We start from the raw sequence: 12875 nt of genomic DNA, 5'->3' as shown, positions 1-12875 counted from the left end.
GTGGATAGTTCGGAGACCCGGTAGCAAAAATCCTTGTGCCCTCCATGCCCAGCTGGGTGTGCGATCATCAGAGCCTTTTTTTTTTTTTACTTTTAAAAGCATTTTTTCTACAACCTCTTCGGCCGAAAAAATGCTTTTAAAAGTAAAAAAAAAAAGCCTCTGATGATCATGCGGCTCAGCTGGGATTGTCAGAGCCTTTTAAAAACATTTTTTCTACAACCACTTTGGCTTTTAAAAGGCTCTGATGATCCCAGCTGAGTTGCCTGATTGTCAGAGGCTTTTAAAAGCATTTTTTTTACAACCTCTTCAGCCGAAGAGGTTATAGAAAAAATGCTTTTAAAAGAAAAAAAAAGCCTCTGACAATTAGGCAACTCAGCTGGGATCGTCAGAGCCAAAGAGGTTGTAGAAAAAATGCTTTTAAAAAGTTGGTCACGCCCACCCAGTCACTTTACCACCCCCCACCAAGCCACCCCCACAGAACGGTAGTAACAAATTTTACATTTCACCACTGAATGGATTCCTTGCCTTCCCGCTCTAGTTGGTCAGGTAGATGTGATTGGTAAGAAACAGTCCCTCAGATAACCTGGTCCCAAGCCACGAAGGGCTTTAAAGGTGACAACCAGCACCTTGAATTGCACCTGGAAGCAAATTGGCAACCAAAGCAGTTCCTGCAAGAGAGATGAAACATGCACATCAAGGTCTGCACAAAACCATGCAGGCTGCTGCATTTTGTACCAACTGAAGCTTCCAGATGTTCTTTAGGGGGATCCCCATGTAGAGTGTGTTGCAGTAGTCAAAATGGGAGGTGGTGAGGGCATGAGTGATCATGAGAAGGGCTTGTTGGTCCAGGAAAGGGCATAGCTGGCGCACAATCCACAGTTGTCCAAAGGCCCTCCTGGCCACAACTGCCACCTGTTCTTCAAGCAGAAGTCGCGAATCCAAGAGAACCCCCAGATTACGCACAGAGTCTGTTTGGGGCAGTGCCATCCCATCCAAGACCAAAGGTGGCAATTCTCCATGGGCCAAAGAACCCCAAACCCAGAGCCACTCAGTCTTGCCAGGATTCAGTTTCAACCCGTTGCTCCCTATTCAGCCCCTAACAGCCTCCAGGCACTGCGAGAGGGAGGCCATGACATTGCTTAACTCACCATGGGCTGACATATACAGTTGTGTATCATCAGCATATTGAAGATATCTCAGTCCATGGTGATGGATGATCTCACCCAGCAGCTTCATATAAATGTTGAACAGGAGCAGAGAAAGTACTGATTCCTGCAGGACCCGCAAAGCAGTGGGCGAGGGCTGAATCTCTCCCCTCCTATCAACACTGACTGAGAGTGCCCACAGAGGAAGGAAGTGAACCAGGATAGGACAGGTCCCCCCACTCCAATCCCCCGAAGCTGATCCAGAAGGATACCATTGTCAATGGTATTGAAAGGCACCGAGAGGTCAAGTAAAGCAAGGATGGATGCACTACCCCCATCCCGCTCCAGCCAGAGATCATCAAAAAGAATGACCAATGCTGTTTTCATCCCCTATCCAGGCCTGAAGCCTGAATGGTAGGGCTCTAGCTAATCCATTTCATCATTGGATCAAAAATAAGCTACAGATGTGTTAGTCCTGAAACAGTTTGAATTCATTGTTCCTCAGTACATAATAGAACAGGGGTGTCAAACTCATGTCATCATGGTGGCGTCATGTGACGTATTGGGATTTTTCCTCCCTTCGCTAAACCGGCCCACAGGCCACCAGTTTAATAGCCCTGTAATAGACTATACAGTGAATATCAGGTATAGGTTGCAATCTCTGGTTGCAAACTAGAAATCTGTGCAGCTCCATGTATAAAAGCAATCCATTGGTCATGCCCTTCTTCCTCCCAAAATTACTCAAAGTTAAGTTGGCTGCTACTCAAACAGGAGATATAAATAATAAGGCAGCTCCCTTGCCTATAATTATCCTTTTAATTCTAATTTTCCATGAAGGTTTTGGAAAAACCTTGATTTGTTGCATTTTTGCTTTAGCTTTCTGCTAAAGAAATAGATCTGTTTAATGTTAAACAAAAGATTAAGTTAATTAGAATATAAACTTAAACCCTCCTTGCTAGTATTACTGGCACAAGCAATGATCTAAATTAGGAAGGTATACTGATTAGCTTAGTTATGCAGTAGTCTACTGACTAAAACTAATATTGTAATTGCCTTATAATCTAAATTTCAAAACTCCTGTAGTTTCCTGGTCAGTTCTGTCTGAAATCCCATAAACTGCCTTGTTCAGACTACCTGTCCATTCTAGCCCATAATTACTGTTTTCTCCTTTCCTTGACCTGTTGCCCATCCTTTTTAACTGCAGATTTACTAGAAGTGAAGCTAAATCCTTTATATACAAAAACTGTTGTGGTTTCTATTGATGTCCAATGTGAATGATGTCCAAAGAAACTAAGCATGCTAATTTCCTCCCTCCTTCCCATTTTAGTTATTTAGCACTGCATTATTAGATTATTAATGGTTCTTCATTCTCCCATTTGGAGAAGAGAAATGCAAGGAGCAGCAACAGTGATGGTTGAATCAACCCGAAGGTTGAGCTCTGATGCTTTTGTAATATAACGGTTTAATATGAAAGAGTCCTTCACACCTGCTTACGCACAATTTTCAGCCTGCTAAATGCAGCACTGCCTATGTTCAAGACTTTCCTCCCACATAGTACATTGGCAAAAGCAAACAAAATTATGGCTTAGCAGTATACATGAAACGGAGTGTATACCAATTAGTAGTACATTTTATAAATATTGCTCTGATTAAATAAATATTTAATCAGAGACAACAATTAAAGAAATTGTTCCAGAGAATGTTCATTCTGCTGTCTTACTTGAATAAAATATGAATTCTAGGAAATCCGTTAGTTGAGTACTTTTCTTAAAAAGAAACCCTTCCCTATGTGAGTTTCTATTGCTGAGTTTTGTATTACTTCTTCCCTCTCCTCCTGAAAATATCCTGTGTATCAAGCACCAAGGTATAGGATTAATTTACTCCTTTCAACAGGTTATAAAAATTTGATTGGCCTGAAACCTGAGTGGAAGATTTAAAAATTGTTTTGCTTTGTGTGTGCTAATTTTTCAATCTAATAGGGAACATCCTTTGAAGAACGTTTCAGAATAAATATGAGTAATCTGGTGGTTTCTGAATGATATAGGATTTCTTCGGAAAAACACAGTTAGGAAATCAAACAATACACACTCTTCTAGACATCCTGGAAAGTTCACTGACATGTGGGAAAGGGCTAATAATTACTTTTTCCTTCCTGATGGTAATGATGCCCTTAAAATGGAGATATTTTCTGAAATTTGGTTCTGCCAAGATCTCTACCTTTCTCTCAGTCACAGCTTTTTATCTGCAAATATAGATTTTTTAAAAAATTTCTAAAATAGTGTTTTATTTATTTACCTATTTAGTACCCAATCACTGAACCGTCAGGAAGGTACAACGTCAAAGTTTCAAACTCATAAAAATTCCAAAACTCTGAATCTAAAGATTAAAAGTTTAAAACAAAAAAATAATAATGTGATGAACATATTTTGAACATGGTGGGTGCCTAAATATATCAAATATATAATAACTATGCCATTCTAAGTTGAAGACAGTGTGATTGTTTCTCTTTCATGGCAGTGACTGAAAATGTAATTGCAATACTGATTGGTTTCAGATTCCCTGTTAGTTAAATACTACAATGTCAACAGCCTCTGTCACTAACATTCAGAAATAGCAGAGTGACTGATTCCAAAAATTTAGTTGCAAACTGGAAATAAACTGGTGGCTTCCCTTTTAGGAGGCTGAGTTTGTTCCTGGACACTGATGCCAGAAGGATCCAAAACATTTGGATGCAAAATAAAGTAAGGGGAGAATGAACTTCTGTTCAGAGAAACTGGCATGAGTCTGTCAGAAACTAGAAACACAACATTTTCTGTGCTTGCCACACTGGTTGCTGGGTCCAAGAAAAATGAAGGTGATTGTGGTCTGGTTCTGGTGCAAACATGCAGTGTACTTTTTTGAATAGCCTGAAAATTGATTTTTCTCAACATTTCAAAAGTGGATGTGGAATTTGAGCAGCAGACCAACTTCTCCTAAGTTTCCTGCCTATGTATACTTTCTGGTTTCTCTTACTGTGACAAACCTGCCAAGTGCTGAAAATAGCTCAAATGCTTCTAGAACAGTAGCAGCAGCCAGCAGCTGAAATTCTTTCCTGCTCTTATCGCCTTCTCTTTTTCTCTTGATTGCAGGTTCTTGTTCTTCAGTTAAACTTAGACCTCTAGAGGAACTAAGCATTAAGAGAAGACCAGGTTAACAAGATCTGGATGTACAAGAACAAGAATACTAATATCTCCGACATTTCAAAAACAGGAAGACTTGTCTGACTGGTAATTCTCTACTTTTTGTGTGTGTCTATCTTAAGGATTTGCAGTTTTGTTCTGCATTCTTAGCTAATGTTTCTAGACTATAGATTATCATTCTATAAGAACCTGCCACAAGAATTATACTTCTTTTTTTTTTTCTCATTCTGTATCTTTCATATGCACATATTACACAAAAGTTTTGTGAGGCTGGGTGACTTTTGCTCAACTCTTAATTATTCAGAAAAAAGTTATCAAATGCCAACTATGTTCATAATTAATTCTAAGTAGAGAATTATATTTTAGTCTCTTGAATTTTTATTTTCTGTCTGATTATTGCATTTGAAAAGATTTAAACAAGTCTAAAGTTGACAGCAAATCATTTGATATTCAGAATTGGACATCGATTTGAGAAAATCTCATTTTTACAGTGTGCTGGTCAAATCAGCAAAAAGACATTTCTTTGGGTTTTGTTGTTGTTTTTGTTGTTGTTTATGAGTCCACCATATCCTGATATAATACCTTTTAGGATTCATTTAAGTTTCTCAGTAACACACTGCCTGCCAACAGCCGCCTGTACGTCAGGTTTGTCGTGCAAGAAAAGCTGCATCTCTTCCTGAGTACATGAACTGGTTTTGACTTGCTGCCTCCTTTAGCTTCCTTTTGTTTATTAACTCTATCCTTACCTCTATCGTTGGCTAAAATTCCTTTGTGTCATTTTTTCTTTGAATTACAATTTATATCAATATCATCACTATCCTTCCTTAAACTTGTTTTAATTGTCCCTTTCTCTTCTTTCAACTCTTTCTTCAATCTACTGTACTGCATTTAGCAGACTGATGAAGGTTGGTCTGACAGCTAGATAGGAATTTTGATTGGTCTCCCAAAACATACAGTGGGTGGCAGATTAGGGAAGATAGTATTTTATAGTCACCAGCCAAGAATAACAATAGCAATCAGTCAAAGACTATCTGCTAGAATAAAGAGGGATACAGAATTAGAGTAAAAATAGAGAATGACCTTGGAAAATCTTTTTAAAGAAGAGTTGCCACTAATATGATGCTCCACCGATATGTTCTGTTCTCTGGAACCCACCAGTTATATGGTTTCTTATATTTCACTGTGGCAGAGCAAATGTAAGAGTAATTGGGGCAAATACAGAAGAAAGCCAAAAGAACTACAACTTGGAATAAGAATTAGTCTGAATGCAATTCTCCAAATAAGAGTAATCCTACCTCAATTTGTCCATTTGGGGAAGGCAAAGGCTGGCAAACATGTCAATACTCAATTATGGTATTAACTTTTTGTGAAAATGCAAGAATGATGTGCCAAAGAACATTTTCTGCACAGTAATTTTCCACTAGTTCAATATTTAAATGCCCTCATTTAGCTTCCAAGAGCAAATTGCATACAAATAATTGCTTTCGTATTAAGAGCAAGTAAAGCCAAGTTGAAGTCTAGGATTAATTTTTGTAGCAAAGGACTGCCTAGCAAATAAGAGTCTGTAACTAACAGGCTGACATAACTTGAATGGAAGGGATGTGAACCCAGAGCTGTCGTTCTACTGAATGAAGGGGAAATCTCTGGAGAGGAATGGAATGCCTTTCTTTTAGCAAATATACCTCTGCATTCATAGAGAACAAACAGTAATATTCTGTGCAGATTTCCTCTTTGACAGTGTGTTCTTTGTTCACTCTCCAGTACTGGTGTCAAATAAGTTATTGGGGGAAAAAATACTATTTGGATTTTTGAAAATTTACTTGACTCAGTCTTCAGGAACTCCATAATTTTAAAGAAATATTAGCATAGCAGATATTAGTTAAATAAATAAGTAATTTTATGCAGACTTAGAGCAGTTGAACATAAGAGAACTTTATTTCTGAGAAAATGTATATAGGATTGATTGATAAAGGACTATGAACCAGCACCAGTGTTTGTATAAATATTCAAATAGGAAAGTTACATGCATTAATTACATGCATTACATGCATTAATGCATTAAATTACATGCATTAATCAAGGTTGACTCAGCCTTCCATCCTTTCTAAGGTAGGTAAATTGAGGACCCAGTTTGTGGGGGCAATAAGCTGACTTTGTATAAATATACAAAAGGATGAAGGCTATTGCTTAACGCATTGTAAGCTGCCCTGAGTCTCCGGAGAAGGGCGGCATATAAATCAAATTTAAAAAAAAAAAATTAATTGCTAGGTTTTTAGAGCAAAAATGTTGCCCCATAGCAACATTTTGTAATCCTAGCTCAGTACTCACTACTCTTCCCTAGCTTCTTCACAAATATTGGAGTTCAGTTCTCATAATATTTACCCAATATATCATCAACAGTTTGGGAAAATCTACATTATCCATGATCAACTCAGCCCACTTTACATTCTGTTCCTCTTCCTCTCCACAACCTATATGGAACTTTTGCCCCCAAAGTGATAAATTTGCTACTTTTAATGAAGAGGTTAGGACTGTAACTTTCTATGCACAGTGGGATTTGCAATGAGTTCGAGTAAGAAGGTAAAGGTGCCCTCAAACCAATCCTGGCTCCTGGAATTGCAATTTTATAGATTAGCTCTTGTAGATAGCTTGTGTTGTTTATTGTATTGCTTCACAAAATTTACAGCCCTGAGTTTTCCCATGGTTACCTTTCCAAATATCAGCCAGGTCCCACTCTACATTAATTGAATTCTGTTTGTAGACTAGAGGATTGATCAGTTAGTCCTAAAAAGGTCAAAGAATAAGTAGAATTCTAACACAGTTTAACATTAGTGAAAGCATATGTAGAGTATATTTAAGAATCCTAATAAAGAAATTTATTTTGAATTTGTGCTTTTCCTTTTCTGAGAAACCACAAACAGCTTATTTGTCATAGTCTTGTGATCAGAAGAAAGATCTCCTGTAGAAGGGAATGTGACTTCTAAACAAATGAAGTATAAAGTTCAGATCAGGATTAAATCTAAATCTATACAGCTCATAGAAATAGTTTTTCCTATACTTCTCTTTTTTCTGCAGTCTTTTTCTGTCTTGCCCCCCCCCCCGCTTCATAAATGGATGGTGTTTCTGCCTAATTTTTTTTCCTGTTCTACTCAGCATTCTATACCACCTTACAGTATCCCTTCCCAATTCTTTTTCTAATATTTTCAGATTGTATTAGTGCCACAGAGAACATAACTTGAATATATTCATTTCTGTCACCCAATTTGCTATATATAAATCTGGACTCAACATATTTGGTCTTATTTTATGAAATAAGCATTAGACTGAGCTCTTTATTTGATTTCAATATGTTTAACATAGCATGAGTTAGAAGTTCGGGGAAGAGAACAAAGGAGAGCATTAATTGCTTCCACTGAGAAAACATTTTTAAGATGTTAAAGATCTTTTAAGATGGAAGGAAAGAAATTTTGGGAAAAGCTGTGCATATCATGAAAGACCAAGAGTGGATTTACTTATTAGTAAAGGAAGTTCTTTTCTTGACTACAGAACCAATGCATGTTTGTGCAGATAAATAATCATTATTCTATTTTTCTTATTTGTAAATTTTACTGAATAATTTTATATCAGAAAGTAGGATATATATTGTCAAAACAGAGTTATGAAATGAAATGGAAATGCACCTGAAATGGCAGAAAGTGAAAGGAATTGAGGGGAGAGAAGCAGAGAAATAATGAGGAAAACATTAAGTGTTCCTTTTTTTTTAATCCTGCCCCATATTAAAATAATAAATTCTTCCTTCAAAAAGCTGTTTTTCATATCTTTATTTTTAAAATAAAACAAATCTGAAATTTTATACAGAGAGAGAGAGAGAGAGAGACACCCGTGTGTATGTGTGTTAAAGAATATGTTCACCTTGTTTTCCTGGCTATTAAAAACACAGACACTTTTATGCTTTCAGAATGTACATACTCCTGTTTGATTTTGGCTGGTGGTGGTAGTAGTAGTAGTAGTGATCTGTTTGGCCAAAATATTGAAATATATGGCAACACTTTTTTCAAATTTTCTCCACTTGGCTAAACAGGAATAATGCTATTTTTCTGCCTGTCAGATGATGAAACTTCCTGATAAAGAAACAGCTTGGTGATATTTTAGGCAGTGGAGATAAAACATCAAATGTTAAATGGTTTTATTGGCAGGACTTTTTTTTCTTGGCTTTATTTTTTCTCTTCTCTATCATGTCATGTCCAAAACTGTTTGTGTTTTGAGTATCAAAAGAATCTTTGGATGAAGGCATTCAGGAAGGGAATTGAGTGAAATGAGTGAAACAGTAGACAAGCACTAATTGAACTGAGGTCGAGTTGATGACAATGGATGCATGGAGATATACATTTGAGAAATTTATCAAATTTGATATTGTTTACTTGTTATTTTTTTGATCATAAAGTCTTTCTGGATTCTTATTTGTGAGGAATATCGTGTACATCTTTTTTCCTGTTTGTATATGACTTTGTGAAGTATGCATAGGATGAGTTCGTTTAAAAATTTGGGCAAGGCATATTTCTCCTTTATCTCTACCACAGAGTTAAAAACTATATACTATGGATATAAGGAGGAAAGAAAACTAGAAAATGGTTATTGTTTTATATATACTAGGCTATTGATTTTCACTTGTATTTAGTATTTCTATGGAATTTATTAACGAGGCACTTTCCAATACATTTCTAACCATTGCGATACCATGCCATTTCTTAAACTGTTTGTTCTCTCAAGATTTAGTAAAAACACATTCCTCTCCTAGAGTAAGGACACAAAGAATTGGAACAAATAACCAATTATTTTCCATGTTTCAGTCCAGGAAATAAAATCTGGATAACTCTACTTGCTAAATGTACCTGAACTAAATATTTTTGGGAGCAGATGGGGTGTGTTGTAAATTTGTGTGGTTTAAAAATCATCTTGAAATATAATTAGCCATACCTTTCTTTAGCATTTACTGTCGATAAACTGTTCACTGTGGTTAACAAACATATCTGGTGGGGGAGTTCACTTTTTTTTCATAATCTCATCTAGTCAAGCACTAGTTGAAGTGTCCATAATGCAATTGTCCTTGGGCAGGCTGCTCCCATGGTGACATTCTGTGCCTGGGCATATGGTTAATATCAGAATAGTTCCACTCTATGCAAGTTACTGAATGTGTTGAGCAATCATTATCATGCTGTTGGTTTTTGATATCTGTCTAGCCCTCGGCAGATCTTCTCTATAGAGCATGTTGGAAAGGTTGTCAGTAGCTTGATTTTCTCTTTTAAAATTCTGCTTGCCAAATTGTGAAGATAATAATAATGAATTCCTACTCTAGGAACATGCCAAAATAATACAAATCTGTTTTCTTCTGCATCTCTGGTTAGGTGAAGAGCTAAATTAGGAGTACAAAATTGTACTGAAGAGCATCCTTAGATTTTCAGTGCTCTGTCAGAGATGAAGACAAAACAATTTATGGATCATGACGCCCTTTCTTATTATTATCCTTACTTTTAGAGACCCCATCCACTCTTTCATCTTAAATCTTATATAGAGATTTAAGATACACTTCCTGTCAGAATGGGACAACTCACCATGGCCAACTTTCTGCAGGACGATTCTCATCACAGAACAATTTAACAATTCAATTTAATTCAAAATAAAATTTTAAAAAATTGTCATTCATATTTCATTCTATTCTTCCTTTTGCATCCTTTCTTTAATGATTCTATTCCACCATTTCTTTAATATTAGTGTGACTCTTGACCCATAGCAAATGGCGAGTTGGCCATGGCAAGTAGGCCATGGCAAGTTGGCTATGATGAGTTGGCCAGGGCGAGTTGGCCATGGGAAACCCACCTCCTGTGTTATCAAATTCTAGGGTAGCAAAACGGGACTGTATGTTTTTTGAACTGCATGAATGAATCATCTTTTCAATCATTAGGGTGTTTTGTCTTTGATCTCTATGAAGTAGAAAATCTTTGTCAACTTTCAAGCTAAGTACAGTATAATACTTTGAATTGCCTGATGTAAGGGCTGGAGTATTATGATACCACCAGAATGTGTAGGACTTAAATTGTCACACTATTTAGGATGTTTTTTGGAACTGATGGAATTTTGAGAGCTTTTTTATCTTTCCAGAGGCATTAAGACGCCCATTGTCAGTTTCTCAGGCAGACCAGAGAGGAAATGCAACCAGATAAGCTAATTCTACTTTATTATAAGGCTATCTAAACTGAATCTTGGAAGTCCGAAAGTACAAATCTCCTGCCATCTTCGTGTCAGCCCCTTCTCACCTTCTTGCTTTGCCCGCTATCCACTGCTTTGGACTATATTGCCTCCTTTCTGACTGTTTCCTAGACAGCATCTCTTCGTTTCATCTCCTAAAGTCTTTCTCATATACCATTAACCCATTATACCATTAACCCATTATACCATTAACCCATTATACTCCTTGCCCTTGGCAAACCTTTCAGGAGTTGGAGTTTTTAACAATTACAGTTTTCTTTCTTTAAATCTCCACTTCTAAAATGCAAAAACGATTGGCCTTGACACCTTGGGGCTGTTTCTTAATTAACTAAAATATATATTTCAAAAAGTACTGTTACATATTTTATGGAAATTTGGAGTGAAATATTTTCATGTTTCACTACATGAAGTTGCGTCTAATACATATAATACATTATTACTAACTGAGTTGCCTGTTAAAGTCTTTGACTCTGGGTGTCATTCAACAATAAAATAAAAATGGAATAAATACCATAGAAAACCAAAATAAACTTACAAAAACAACATATAATCAGCACATAATCAAGAATCTTGTGAAATTCAGTGTGATGATTGTTACCTAAAAAGTCCTACATGGCATAGGGCCTAGTTACTTAAGGGACTATCTGTCTCCCATAACATTTTCTTGGCCAATTCAATACTGCAATGGTAGAACATAGAACATAGAGTTGGAAAGGACCTTGGAGATCTTCTAGTCCAACCCCCTAAGAAGCAGGAGACCCTATACCCATGATGGCGAACCTGTGGCATGCGTCCCGGAAGTGGCATGCAGAGCCATCTCTCCAGGCACGCCAGCCGTCACCTATTGCTCTTCTGGATTCTGGTGCCTACTAGCTGGTCTTCATGCGCGTGGGAGCACTGGAAACCGGAAGAGCAGCTACCTGGCGCATATGCATGCACCCGGAAGCTGAGCTTCCGGTTTTCCAGCATGCACATGTGCACCGGCATGCGTGCCAGAAACAGGAAGACCAGGTGACCGGTGCGCATGCACACGCCAGAAACTGGAAGCGCACGCCAGGGAACTGCTCTTCCAGTTTCCAGTGCTCCCCAGCACCCGTGTGTGCTCCTGTTTCGGCACTCGGTGTGGAAAAGGTTCATCAACACTGCCCCAGTGGTGAGTTCCTCCCGGTTCGGCCCAGTTCTCCCAAGCCGGTAGTGGTGACGATATGACATCACTGAACCGGTTCTGCCCCCCGTCCCCTTCACCCACCCCCTGCGTTATTCTTAACTTTTATTTGGCCCCACCCCCAATCTATTGCTGCCTCGTGAGTTCCAGCTGATGGCTAGAGGGAAAAAACTGTTTAAACTCTTCCTGGGGGGCTTCAAAGGGCTGCCCTACAGCTGATCAGTGTTAAAAGGAAACAAATGAGTAGACCAGTGCCTGCAAAAATACATGAGTAGACTGGTGCCTGCAAAAATAAATGGATAGACCAGTGTCTGCAAAAAATAAATGGGTAGATCGGTACAGCTCTGCAAGCAGTTAAAAGCCTGGTAGACCAGTACCTCTGCTAAATCCTAAATAATTGTCACATGACCATCAAGCCATGCCCACAAAATAAGCCACGCCCACAGAACTGGTAGTAAAAAAATTTAGAACCCACCCCTCCACTGCCCTATACCATTTCAGAGAAATGGTTGTCCAGTTTCTTTTAGAAAGACTCCAGTGACAGAGCACCCACAACCTTTGAAGATAAGCTCTTCCATTCATTGATTGGTGTGATCCGGGTTAAACAATGTCATCTTTCAGATGTGCACATTCTCTGTAGCATTGCTTGTCCTCTGGGACAAGGTTCCCCCCAAGTTCCAGAAAGCCCCCAGTTTTAAAAAACTGTGAAGACCTGGCTCTTCAACCAAGCCTTTTAAGAGGAGACAATGAAATTTTCATTGCACTTGTCATCTTTTATCTTTACTTTTGTTATTTTCTATTGATTTCTTTGACTGTTTTGGCCAGTAAAGTCAAAGCCATCTGAACCCTGGTGGGGGAGAGCTCCTTGTAAAGGACAGGTATAGCAAAAGAGTATTATTTCTTGAAAGGGTAATGACCATTTTCTCACTATAATAAAGAACCCAGATAGTTGTGAATTCATGTTAGCATCTTTATTATCCATAAATGTCTGCATAAAACAATATAGAACATTACTTTACTTTTCTATTAGAGCTATTTAAGTTCTTGTAAAATAATTGATGAACCTAGATTGTCATTGCAAAAGGAGGATGAACACATAATGGACGAGCTAGACATTTC

At 37.8% G+C, this 12875-nt stretch overlaps 1 protein-coding gene across 8 annotated transcripts in view; it reads left to right on the top strand.

Moving 5' to 3' along the window:
- The window catches only part of SORBS2 (sorbin and SH3 domain containing 2), a 194177-nt gene that overhangs the window by 25243 nt on the left and 156059 nt on the right, over positions 1-12875 (top strand). For 7 of the 8 annotated variants that reach the window (XM_070948586.1, XM_070948588.1, XM_070948587.1 and 4 more), the window contains exon 2: positions 4274-4411. The gene's annotated coding sequence lies outside the window, so the exon portion shown is untranslated. Of the gene's footprint in view, positions 1-4273; positions 4412-12875 lie in introns of those variants that run through there. The other variant, XM_070948597.1, reaches the window with a different exon arrangement.

This window comes from Pituophis catenifer, unplaced genomic scaffold (assembly GCF_029215685.1).
Source record: "Pituophis catenifer annectens isolate HBS135680 unplaced genomic scaffold, rPitCat1.0.hap2 SCAF_8, whole genome shotgun sequence".
In the NCBI taxonomy this organism is placed as follows: domain Eukaryota; kingdom Metazoa; phylum Chordata; class Lepidosauria; order Squamata; family Colubridae; genus Pituophis; species Pituophis catenifer.
The sequence above is the reverse complement of the archived record's forward strand: the minus strand, read 5'-3'. Positions and strand labels throughout refer to the sequence as shown.